Below are 13559 nucleotides of genomic sequence, written 5' to 3' on the forward strand. Positions count from 1 at the left end.
GGCACAACAATATTTCATGGGAGAGTTGGCTGAAAGGGAAAGGGGGGACAAGGGAAGTTGCACTGACCTTAGATAACACATCTGAATGAGAACAAAAATAAAATAAACAGAAATTAATCAAGGACACAAAACTGAATTGCTTGGTGATAAGGATTCAAACAGGCAATAAACAAGCTGTGGCATGCTTTCTTTGTGATGTTTGTGGAACAGCTCTGTGCCTAGCATGGTGCAGGGGGCTGAGTTTGATGTGATGCTCAAGGATCTCTCAGACATGAGCAGAGGTTTTATTTTCTGTGGGAATAGAGGGGTAATTCTTATTTTTGTTGGTTTTGTGCAAACAGATGTCATGGCACTTATAAGTAGAGGGATGAATGTTCCCCAGTTTGGCATGTTAATATGCCAGACTGAAAGCAGTGATAACTGCAACCAAAGTGAAATGGCATTTAAATCAGCACTTTACTGGAAAAAGAAAGCCCTGCCTAACTCTTGTCTTATTCCTGGCTGCTCTTTCTCACTTCCACTCGGGTTTTTCTCTACTTCAGCTGTCCTCCTCCTTGACCTTCCTGTTGGAGTTTTGTGGAGAAGGAACAAAGGAAAAAAAGTGCTAGCCAATTAATTCCACCCTCCTATTTCAGCCCTTTGTATGCAGCTGGGTACCACATGTTTGGAAGAACTGTGGAAAAGCACACACCAGCTCACCTGTGATGACTGGGATGGAAGAAGGGACGTACCCATGAGCCTTCTCTTCTCCTTGTGCTTTTTGGAGCATCTGCAGTGGGGTGCAGGCCTAATTCACAGTGAGAAGTAACACAACAAGATATTTGAAGCTCAGCACTGTGGGAGTACTGGGGAAGGAGGAACTTGCCATGTCAATGTAGTGAAGAGTGAGGTCTAACAATATCCGTGGCAGTGGAATTTCCATGGGCTGCAATGACTTTTGGATTGGGTCCCTGAGTCAGGCCAGACATGGGTTACTTCTATAGACTAAAGTACTAGAAAGTCTGATGACTGCATGCTTCCTGCTCTTTTCATTTTATTAACCTCTTGATTTTTTTCCTGTTATTACTGCAGCTGGCTGAGTAGGAAGCTCCTGTGAGCTGTGTAGGTGTCAGCCTTTTGGAGTTTGTACAGTCGTGCTCTGGACAGACGGTGTTTCCTGTCTGAGGGCCTGGCTTGTCACACCTAGCAACAAAAAGATGGAAGTACAAAATAACACCCACCTTTTGCCCATAGAATCATCTAAATGGAGGGAAATCCCTCAAAGCAGTGAAGGCAGGTCTCTGTTGTCCATATCTCTTAATTGCCTTCTCTTATGATGCAGCCTGAGAGAAAAAAATAATTGTTTCTATTTTGTTCCACTGATTTCACTTCCAGCCTTACTATTTTTGTACTGATCTGTCTTTCAGAGCACAGGAGAACTCAGAAAGGCTAAATAGTGCTACTATTTAACTTCTTGGAAGGCTGCACCTGTCTATAATGTTTTCAAATTTGTCTCAGTCTGAAGATAAGCATGTATAAAGTCTATTATTCATTAAAGTCTTCTGAACACCAGTAAAACAAACAAGTCCCATCTGTGTTGATGATACTGTGGCTTGATCTCCCAGCTCATGCCAAGGATGAAGATGCTTATCTTGAGACTGAGAGCAGGGATGATCCAGACTTGTGAGCCCCCGTGGTGCCTGTTGGGTTCACATGGCATAAAAACACAGCGTTGCAAAGAGAAGTTAAACCTGATGGCAGGTTTGCCCATGAGATAGAGCCCCAAGGAAGGGCATTTCCCCAGCCACAGGGTGCCTCTGGAGAGCCTAAACAAGCACCTGCCATGAGATGTCGGGCCTGACCTGCTGAGGTCTCTCTGCCTGTCCTCAGGAGGCCTCCCCCACAGTTACCACGTTCCCTGTCTCAGCCAGTGCCGATGCCAAGACTCACAGGAATCCTTCAAAGAACAGAATGGGCCAGGGGCTGTTCCCAGTCAGCAGCACAGCCTGGGCTCTTGTTTTGGGGGAAAAGGAGGGTTCAGGTGCATGGAGGGGAGCCATGCCCTGCTGATGGCCTCGGGGTTAGCACGCCCTGCCCTGCTGCTGTGACACTGTTTCTCCTAGTTCTAGCATGGCCTAAAATAAAACGCACATTTCGAGAGCAGGAAGGTTCTCCAGCTCCCTTCCAGCTCCCTCATCCCCCAGCTCAGTGGGATGAAGTTGGTGCTGAGCTTTGGTTGCATCTCCCACAAGAATTTTTCTGAGGCCTTTGTGCTTCTCTCCCTGACTCCACATCAATCTAAGCCTTGCTTCAGAAGGAACCCCTCTGCTTCAACACCCCCAAAAGCACCTGGACTTACATTAGGGACAAGGCAAGCTTCCATTTACTGCTGTCAGATGGATTAAGCATTTGAAAGTTTGGTATTATGATGCTGGAGCAGTGCTGGAAGAGCCATTGCAAGAAACAAGGTGTTCAGGAAAAGAGCAGGCAGCTTTTAAAGCAGATTTTCAATAGGAACATAGAAATCTCTCCTAAAAGGACAGGCTGAGAGATCTGGGGCTGTTCAGCCTCGAGAAGAGAAGGCTCCAGGGAGGCCTTTTTGCTCCTTCCAGTACCTAAAGGGCATACAAAAGGACTGCAGTGACAGAACAAGGTGGAGATGGCTTTAAACGAACAGAGGACAGGTTTAGATTAATTATTAGGAAGAAATTCTACCCTGTGAGCGTGATGAGGCTCTGGCACAGGTTGCCTAGAGAAGCTGTGGTTGCCCCATCCCTGGAAGTGTCCAAGGCCAGGCTGGATGGGACTTGGACCAACCTGGTTTAGTGGAAGGTGTCCCTGCCATGGAAAGGGCTGGAATGAGGTGGGCTTTAACATCCTTTCCAACCCAAAGCATTCTGTGATTCTGTGATTTTACATGCAGTGGGTCCTAACTGCAGTAAGGGACAGTGTTTATGAACAGCAGTCGAACCTTTTAAGCCACAGACTTGAAACAGGCTGGATAACAGGAGGAAGGAAGGAAGGAAGTGCCATCAGTCCTGTTTAATGGCCAGAGACACTTGAGCATGCACAGGCTCATCCGGGATCGCAGGCCTAGGATCAGCCAGCACAAATTTTAGGGACAATGTGCAGGAATTTAAAGAATTTCTCTCTCAAGAAGGCACAGTGAAACAATTTCAGGAGCAAGGGGCATTCTGTGAATAGCCTGTCATAAGGCACGTAGGGACATCTTTGGAATGAAGATGGCTTTCACACACTCACTTTAATGGTCATGGAGGGCCAAGCCTGTGCTCACAGGATTGAGCCAAAGCAGGAACTCTAGTAGAGCTTTTCCTCTGAGCATGAACAATTGGGGGAAGCTCTGTCGTTTTGAGGAATTTCCGAAGACAGTAAATTACATACTCGATCACAGCTCTATTATGTTTTGAGGGAAGGCATTTGGAAATTAATATTTCATATTAAGATTTAAATAGGGCATGCATACAGCTCTGCTGCTCACAAGCACCCTCAAACCTGGCTGCCACAGCATTTTCCATGCTGGTGAGGTGAGTTTAAGCAGACCCTGGGTTGGCAGCAGCCAGCCTTGTAAGCAGACTCTGGCCATCTGTGTGCCTCAGCTCTCCAAATAAGGATGGTGTTTGCTGTCTCTGCTTCACAGGGTGCTTAGAGAAACCCTGGGACAGGAAAAACCCATCAGTGACTGCACTAATGATCTGATAAAGCAAAACTTGTGGAAGTACCTAGAAGGCAAATGAGATGTGGCTCCCTTTTCATCCAGAATGGAGGAGTTCAATGGCAGGAGAAGGATATTAGATGACCTTTGAGGTCTTCCTGAAACAAGTATTACTTTGTGTAAATCAGCCAATGGACATGACACAAGGGAGTTCAAAGGTTCTTTTCCTGGGCTGGGAAAAAACTTCTGTTTATTCAAAAGTGGTCCATTGGAAGGTGTCTGTAGGGTGGGCCAGATATCCTGTTGTTGTGAGCTAACCCTGGTCTGAAGTGAAACACCCACACTGGCACTCGTCTACTGCCCATCTGTCAGAGGGATGGAGGAGAGAATACGATGAGAAAAAGTATAAAAACTAGTGGATTGAGATAAATAAAGGTTAATAAGGAAAGAAAAAGGAAAGAAAAAAAAAAAAAGTGATGTGAAGGCAATCCTTCACTACCTCCCACGGGCAGATGTATATCCAGAAAATGTCCAAGCAATGGCAGGTTTGGAAGACAACCCTGACTTCCACCACTACTTTTTTGCTGCTGAACATGATGTCATACGATTGGAAACATCCTTTTTGTGAATTCAAGTCATCTTTCCCTGTTGTAGTCCCTTCCAACCCTCATCCCACTCACTATGGAGTCAGTGGGAAGAAAAGGAAAGCCTTGATGCTCTGCAAGCACTGCTCAGCCATAGCCAAAACATTGGTATGGTGTCAACACTGTTTCAGCCACAAATCCAAACAAAACACCTCATGAGGAAAGTTAATTCAATCCCAGCACACCCATCTTGTTTGGATTGCTCAGATGGGAATTACTACGGAGAGGGAGGATTTGGGGCCAGAATTCATTGCAAGCTTCCACAGGAATAAACTCAAATTTGTAGAAAAGATATAAATTGTGTGTAGACGTGGTGGATTAAGGCTACCACATCCATGTCATGTCATTGGATGGCTGTGAGAGGGAAACTTCTTCCAGGTCACCATCAACAGCAGATAAGCACTTGGAATAGGCTGCAAATGTAGTCAAAAACTCCTTAACAAAGTCCACTGGTGCAGCATTATAACATGCAAATATAGCAGTGTAATTACTAGACAACCTGCTACACTGAATTATCTGCTCTGCAGGAGCTAATCTTTGTTAAAAAAAACCCAGCTGAACAAACAAGGAATCAAACATTCGTCCATCAGAGAGAAACAAGCCATTGCAAATCTTTTGCTACCTCTTTCCCATTTTACCTGTTCCTGCAAACCCACCTTGTGCATTCCATCCCATCCACATTCTTAATACAACCAGTTCAGGGCCACTATCAGAGCCCCACAGTTCCAGCCCTCACCCAGTGCTGGCTCAGGCCTCTCAGGATGCTGCCCAGCATAGATAAGGGGTAGAGCTGCTGCTCCTTACCAGCAGGGCAGGTGCAGGATCAGATTAACCCATGGGCGGTATCTGCCCCCGGGCAGGCTGAGCCACATGCAGGATCATTTGAGAAATAAACTCTGTATAAGCATGCAATGGGGGTGGATCTGCTCATGAATGTCAGTTGAATCCCTTTTGATGATCACGGTCCTAAGAAACTCTGTAATGGAAAACTGGAAAAGGTTTTCTGCAAAGAGTTTGGTTTTACTGTAGATTCATCTCATTTGATCTTGAAAAGCCATGATTCTTGCCCAAGGCTGAGATTAATTCCAGCAGCAAACCATTTCAGTTTCAAGTGCAATACAACCCCAATATAATGCCATCCTTGTGGATTATAAAATTCACTTCCAGGCTTATCTGCTGTCTTCTTGGAAACTGTGACTCAGCCCTGAGCGGTAGCAGCAGCAGGTAGGCTTCTTGGTCAAGATGAATGGGTTAAAAAAAGGAACTCTAGTAAAGGCTGCCCTGGTCTTTTGTGTTATAACAATGAGAGGAAGCTCTGCCTAGTTTGAGGAATTTCCCAGTCTCCAATTCAAATGTTGGAGAACTTCTTTATTAAGCCTGCCTAAGAGGTGTTAAAAAAATAAAAATAACCTAGAAGATCAGGACAAAGATATCTTCCCAGTGCCTACGCATGTTCTCTATGTTTGTTTTTTAAACCTGGATCACCGGAGGCAAACTCAGATGAATTTAGGGAAGTTAAATAGTGACAGATGCCAAATAGTCACAGCAGGTTCCTGCTGAGCTGCTGATCCATCGCTGAGTTCAGTTAAGTGTCACTGCTACCCAGGTGCTAAAGATTTGCCTCTAAATTTATTTAAATATCACTTCGTTCTGCAATGTTGCCAGACATCACTGGACAGCTTAAGTGACAGAAATAGATGAGGAATTTTTTGGGTGAGAGGAAAATCTATGGGTTGCAAAATACCATTTTCATCATGCAACAGCAAGTGATGGAAGCAGAAGAAATGGAGCCTAAGGCTTTCTAATTCACAACATCCTTTGCTTTGCTATTTCCTTGCTTGTCACAAGCCCATTGCCTTGTAAAACTGCCACTGAAAGTGTGAGTTACAGCTTTCAAACAAAAACACCTTTCTACCCCAAATCCAAAAGCTCCTCATGCACATAGGTGAGCATTGCTTTTCCATGATGGGGAGAGAGAAACGAGGTTGTGCAGGGTCACATCACAGCCCTGCTTTTTCCTGAATCATGACCATTTAAGAAAAGTGGATACATCTGCACCAGAGATGTTTGGAAATGGAGCAGAACTTTTGGGGATATAGACATCAACAGAAAGCATCAGAAAGCCTCTCTGTATCCCCCTGACACTGAACACTGGCAGCAGCACTCCAGCATAACACCATAAAATTTGCTTTCATTTAAGCAGCTGAAACCACAGAAAAGAATGGAAACAACATAAATGTGACACTCAAAGACAGTATACAGCAGTTTCTCAGCCTGAGGCCCTGGGTGCCCCAAGTCCCTCTCCCCTGTCCGCAAGTTTCACCTAATATGAAACTGAAGGGAGATTGCTCTTAAAGAAACTAACCCGTTCTATACAGCTGACAAAATGCAGTGCTTGTGTCTCTGCACTGCAAATTCCAGCCACTGCAAGTACAAAGCAAAGTGGAAAAAAAGAAAAAAAATTCCAAATGCTATTGCAGTTGAGTTTTTTTCTCTGAAACTCTGCAGCACAATTCAGGAGGTAATAAACGCAATGAGGATTAGCACAGCACTTCCGTGCACGTCCCTCTTTACCTCTGCAGCCCCAAGCTTAAACTAAAGCAATCATAACCTCTATTAGCATTCACTAGCCAAGGGAACAGGCAGTAGCACTTTGTCAGGAGCTTGAATGGCTTAATTCATACCCTGAACAGCCAAAACCATCCTACAGAAAACTGCCAAGTAATCACCACAAAATGAAACCTGTGACGATTGCAGTTCCCCTGGCAGAAACCTGCAGCAGGTTTGCTGGTGATGCAAAGCTTGCACTACACTGCCAGAATCTGTCAGAATCAAATTGCTTCAAGCCACCCTTGCCCTCTCCAGTGTTAAAGCAATGCCCCATTCCACACGCAGCATCCATACCTGTATGACAACAAGTGCTGGTCCTGTCCGAGTCTTTTGCAAACTTGTCCTCTTGTGCTGGGATGGAAACTTCCCTTCCAAGTGTCACCTCCTGCCTCAGCCTTTGCCCTTTGTTTTCCCAGGGTCTGGAGACACACCTGCTTTTCCCTGTGTGCTGTTGCTTCTTGGGCTTGGGGTTTGTTTTTTTGTCTTGCTTTTCTTTTCGGAACAAATTAAACAGCCCGTGAGCAATTCTCAGTGAGCAAGAGAAAAAACCTTTTGGCTTGTGGTGATTTAATCAAGCAAACCCCGTGACCTTCCTTTCCTGCGATCAGTGGGAACTGATCCTTTCTCCACCAGTGCAGGGTGGAGTTACAGCTAAAAAGCACAAGCTTGAAAGCTGGAAGGGCAGGACAGGTCTTCCTCCTCCGTTTGTTGTGTCAGGGAACATGGTGATTCCTGCTGCTTCGAAACACAGAGGTGACCTCTGGCCAGGAAGGAACCTGGAAATATTTTCTAAGTGATTTCCTGCTGTTGGGGGGAAAGTGGATGTGAGGGACACTTGGGTGGGGGTGCTAACAGAGCTTCTGGGGAGTGTGATTTCAAGGCGAGCAGAACACGTTTTTGGTCATCAGGGGTGTGAAAGTAAAAGAAATTACTTTTTTTTTTTAAACCCAGCTGTTCTGAGAGTCTCAGTTTTCACTATAGTGAATAATCTGAAGCCTACAGGTGCTCCTCAGACTTTCAGCTATGGTGCCTTTAATTCCACGAGGTGTTGCAAAGTAATAATGGAGAGCCATTCACATGGAGCTTGTATTCAGCAACACCCCAGCAATGCAGCTGTGCCACAAGGGCTCCGTGTCAAGGTGCAGAAGAAATCTGGGCAGGCTCCTGCATCAAGAAGAACAACTTTTCCTGGAATAGCCCATAAACTGCACTGTGCAGGTCCTTTTGCCTCCAGCTGGGGCTCTCAGAGTGGATTTTTCAAGCATTAGCCAAATGACCACACCCTGGAAGGTGGAAAAGGTGCCCCACAGCTCAGTCCTGGTTATGCTGATAATTGAAGGATACTGTAATGGCTTTCTTAGAATCACAAAAACATAAAAGGGTTTTGGTTGGATAAGACCTCTAAGATCATGGAGTCCAACCATTAATGCTGCATTGCCAAGCCCAGTGCTAAGCCATGTCCCTAAGCACCACATCCATGTCTTTTAAGTTCCTCCACCACTTTCCTGGACACCGTGTTCCTTGCTGTTGTCTCTCCTGGCCTTGCATCATCTCTGATGTTCTTGCAAGGTAACTGCAGTCCCATGGCCCAACATCAACCCATCAGATGGCCCATGGCATCTCTCATCTCTGATGAGAGGTATCAGATTCTACCTCCTGACTGTACAAGTAGCTGAGAACAGCTTGCCCCCTCTCTGTGTTTCAGGGTCTGACTGGGGTGTGTATGGACCATATATCTGAGGATGTCTTAAGATGGAAAATGGCATCTGGGACTCCAGATTCTGCATATAATAGCACCCTTCTTTCTGCACACAGGAAGAATTTATTTTAGCAACCTGATATCTCCACTCAGGATCACTTTTAAGTTACTCTACCTGATCCAGTTCATACTTCAAAAGCAAGAACATACATTTGGACATTTCACTGCTGAATGCACCTCACCCACATGCTCACTGACATATAATTTTTCTAGCAACACAGAAGGAAAAAAAGAGACAGAGGAGGAGCTGGGGTGACACACCCCATCTTTATGTGCTTTTGATTAATAGTGTGATCCATATTTCCTTCTACTCAACAGCAACCTCTGTATCTGGGGCATTGCACTATCTATATCCAATAGAAATCGTTAATGCCATGGGTCACTAGAAAGAAGATAAAGCTGGTGCTTTCCTTCATCACAAGCCTGTCCTGTCATCAAGGAATGTCATGGCTAGCAACGCTCTAATGTGCACGTGGACAATAAAGGGATATTTCAATTGTCCTCGTGATTCTGGCAGATGGCAAAGAATTAAACTTTGCTCATATTGGGGAGACCAAAGTTTAATTCTTAATTCCTGACTCATTTTGCTGTAGTGTGCCGAGAAGGAAGGAAGTAATGAAATGTCTCATTATACATCTGACTTGGGGAATATATTTAGAACTGACTCTAGTGCTGAAGGCTGCATGGTCTCCAAAAGGAGCAACATGCCCTGCACTGTCTCCCTGCAGTAGTGTTCAAGTGAAACTATTTATGTTCATGAACAAGGTCTCTGAAGATGACTTTTTTCCTGAAGCACCAGGAATTCATTGCAGTGACAGAGCAACCAATTTGGGTATTCAGAATACTTTGGTTGTACACTACATCACTCAGCTTTATGGGTTTCTTTTAGGTTGAAGTGATTTGAGTTTATAACAAGAATTTTTTAGGCTAGTTACCACACTTGTATGAATATCACTATAGCAGGATGATCACTACAATAATGTGTAATGTAACCATCTAGTTGTGAATGGCCAAAAAGATAAATGGATATTTAATCTTCTAGGGGGAAAAAAAAGCACAGACAAAGAAAATGGGGGAAACTGAAGCTAAGAAACTTAACTGAAAAGCAAAGGTCCATATTTTTCATAATCCCAGCAATCAATCTTACATGTAAACCTCAATGTGATTCGCTAATGCTCGACATATTTGTGTAACAGCTGGCTGCTTTCCTTCATTTTTCTTCATTATTTGGCTTAGATAGAGATACAGCTACCTGACATCCCCAATAAATGACCTACTCTTTCAGCCTTTAGACTTACTGAGCTCTTTTATTATTAAATCAGGGCTCTGTCTGCCTCAGTGGACTATGGTTTTAACAACATGTTTGGTCTGAGGTTATGTAAAGCTTCATCTGCTAAAAGCAGTTATTGACAATAGGCAGCCAAGGGCCTTCATAGCTGATAGGAAATCCCAGTGCAGAGACCCAGGCCAAGGCAGGGATTTATGGAGAATGATGGAGAACTCGTTGAGCTTCTGTGAAAGCCAATCAAGGAAGTGGAAAACGCCTGTTACTGGTAGCCTTTGTGCTCGTGCGATTGTTGGATTTCCCTAGCAGAATACATGTGGTAATTCCTCCAGGGATTTCTGAGTCCCTTCCCACAAAGCACAACCCACCCATGCCTTTCTGAAACTTCAAGCAGCTTCCTCTGGGTTAGCTGGGCCCTGTTTAGAATGGATGGGTGCAGTCAATGGCCTATTTTCCCATCGTTTCATCTGACAATGGACAATGAAGAAAATGCTTTTTTAATGGTGTACTACCAAGCAGAAGTGATCATCACCCTAGAGGCTTGGGTGTGGAGAATTCTGCAAAGCTGTATCCCGCATAACATGGGGCTTCAAGACTCCATACAATGCACTGTGCTGTGGAATTCCCACTTATTGTTGTAATTATTTGCTCATAAAAGTAATTAAAGGAATTAATAGTAACAACACAGAGAAACCCAGCTGTAAGGATGCTCCCTTTGTGTTGAAGGTGTACAGACCCAGAGCTCCAAGAGAATGGGACAAGTAGTAGCTGAAGATACACAGATGGGACAGGATGTGCTCACAAGGAGCAATCCTGGTCCTGACACGTGAAAGGCACAATGCTCAGGCTAGACACATGTGCAAGAGCAAACACCAGCAGAAGGAAATGGAAGAATGTTGTCATCACCAGGAGGTGCCACCAGTGAGATGGACAGAACCCATGGAGATGGAGGGAAGAGGATATCTCCTGGTGCTGGAGTTAAGAACCTGCAGGACTTAGGCAGGGAATCTCTTGAAGTGTTAAGCCCCAGTAGTGCACAGACTTTATCATGGGAGCACATCACACACATGAAGAATTCAGCTGGAATTGCTTTCAGGGCCAAGACCTTTCTTTTGAAGTCTGATCAATGAGGCATGTAGCATCCCATGAACTCTCTGCTCTCAGTCCACCATTCTTACACCTGCATTTTTAGTGGCATATAGTCCAATATGGTGGAAAAGTTCATGAGTTCAACTGATTAAAAAAAAAAGGTGTTCCTCTCCTGGGGCAAGGGGTGGGAGGGTGTAGGGAGAGAGTTACAGGAACTCTTCTCCTCTTGTCCCCATGACAGGCACAAAAGTGGGGAGATAGATTATGTGTCTACTGCCTTTCCTTATGTTCTCATGTCCTTTCACTCAGTACTCAATTTACCCAGTATTGATTTATTTACAGGAGAGAGGAAGCCTTGCATAGGTAAATGTTGGGAAAATAAACTCGTCTAGGAAGATGTACCTTTAAAATCCTTGCTCTGACAGCAAGTGTCATTAAGGCATTAAGGTACAATACCTTAGGCAGGTCTCTAAAGCATTTTCCAAGCTTAGAGGGTGAAGAAGAAGGGATTGGCTGTCTGTGACTCCAACCTGAAAGAACATGGGCTATGCAACGACGCCTGATTGCCATCACACTGACTGAAGTGCACGTCAGGGCATTGTGTATATATTTAAATTTGCATATCTTTTCCAGTGAAAAGAGACCTTTTGACCCAGTGGGAACATCTTTGTGGATCATGCTGGTAAAGGGCACTCTGGTCATACAGCTGCTTTCCAGTCATGCCTCTGCCCCAAATGTCCACCATACCAAATATCCATGGAGGTGAGATCTCTCCATGGGAGCTTTGGTGTTACACAGATGACTAGAGGTAATTGAGCACAAAGAAAGGCAAATTCAGAAAGAATTTATTGATTCCAGCTTGCAAAATAAATACATATATACATATATATATATATATACACACACACATATATACACATATACACATACACATACACACAAACATATACATACACACACACACACACACACACACACACACACATATATATATATATATATATATATATATATATATATATGTATATATATATATGTATATTCCATTGATTCACCAAAGCAATTACACTTTTGCACAGAAAATGTCTAGGCAAAGCACAAACTTCTGGCTATACAGAAACCTTGTATTTGGTACAATTCCATATGAAAGGAAGTTTTTTTGTGTGAATCTGATCTTTTTTCTCCTTTGCAGACATGAATGAGACCATCACATGTTCCTTCTGATGCACAGGTCCAGCATCCAGACCTATCTTTTTTATTAAATCAAATTATTCTTTGCTGTCTTTCCTTGCTCTGGGACAAGAAGCACTCTTTCTGTTGTCAAAAATAAGATAACAATGCCACAAATATCCCTTGGCCACACACATCCTTGACACTCATAAGAGACAGCCCCATGTATATTGGGAGAAGAAAACTGATTTTTCGCTTTGTGTATTGTGACAGTCTTAATTTCTTCTATAACACTTTTTAGGCTGATTTCACAGTTTCTCTGAAGGACAGAGTGTGGTGAATGAGTGTTTTAAGGTCTCTTAAAAGATCACCACCAAAGGTATTGGCAAAAGCAGATTTAATAAAAAAGTGAAAGTGCCACAAAGTTTTTTGGCAAGATTCACTGTCCTAGTTAACTGGATGGTTAAAACATACAGAGAAAAAGCAAACTAGAATGGAAAATCAATCAATCTAAACCTGAAATTCATCCAAAAATTATCGACATGGAGGCTGATGTGTGGTCTGTGTGGGGAAAAAGGTTAAGCATAGAAAGGACTAAGAAAGACCTTTCTGCGGAGTCACAAGATTCAGAGCAGATCCCCTTTCTAAACTAAGCCCCAGACCTGACCAACAGTTTAGGCCTAAAAGGTTTAACAGCACTGAAATTTAACAGCACCTAGCCTATAGCTTAATTTAAACAATTTAACAAATTCATATAGAATTTCCTACGGACACAACAATAACTCATTTATAGGCCTAATCTACTTACAAATCTGAAATGCTTAAACACCTAAGAGAGCAATATTCATAGTGTGTTTGCATATTCACACTCATATATTCCCACTCACAACATTCATAGTGTGTTTGCATATTCACACTCACATATTCCCACTCACAACATTCACAGTGTGTTTGCATATTCACACTCACAAGTAGACACACCTGAAGGAAGGTGTACAAGGTCCATACCTGCAAAATTTTCCCGAATTCAGGGAAGTACTGATGCCAGACACCTTTGCACCTTCTCAACAGGTGAAGGATTGAGTCTCAAGGAGTGGGGATCTCAGCTCAGGATCTGTCACTGTCCCTCAGCCATGGTCCCCCAGGTATCTCCAACGTGGGAATTGTGTGGCTCAGAGAGGCCCCACTCAGAGGGTCTCAGCTTGCTGCAATCTGGAGAGCTCAAAGGGTCTCACTTTGGACCACTGTTCAGAGAGTCACAACAGAGCTGGTTTTGGTCACAGTAGTTTTCCATCTTGGCTGCAGTTCAGGTCGGTACCTTTCTTTGAAAGTTCAAAACCAAAAATGTTC

The 13559-nt window shown here is 43.8% G+C and overlaps 1 protein-coding gene across 3 annotated transcripts in view; it reads right to left on the reverse strand.

The window, feature by feature from the left end:
* ADGRF5 (adhesion G protein-coupled receptor F5) overlaps positions 1–7439 on the reverse strand; it is a 42191-nt gene extending 34752 nt beyond the window's left edge. For 2 of the 3 annotated variants that reach the window (XM_084202811.1, XM_084202808.1), the window contains exons 1-2: positions 7201–7439; positions 1221–1322 (exon numbers count right to left, since the gene is read on the reverse strand). The gene's annotated coding sequence lies outside the window, so the exon portion shown is untranslated. The remainder of the gene's footprint in view (positions 1–1220; positions 1323–7200) is intronic. The other variant, XM_084202809.1, reaches the window with a different exon arrangement.
* Positions 7440–13559: the final 6120 nt, after the last annotated feature.

Source organism: Fringilla coelebs (genome assembly GCF_963513975.1).
Source record: "Fringilla coelebs genome assembly, chromosome: 3".
NCBI classification, from domain to species: domain Eukaryota; kingdom Metazoa; phylum Chordata; class Aves; order Passeriformes; family Fringillidae; genus Fringilla; species Fringilla coelebs.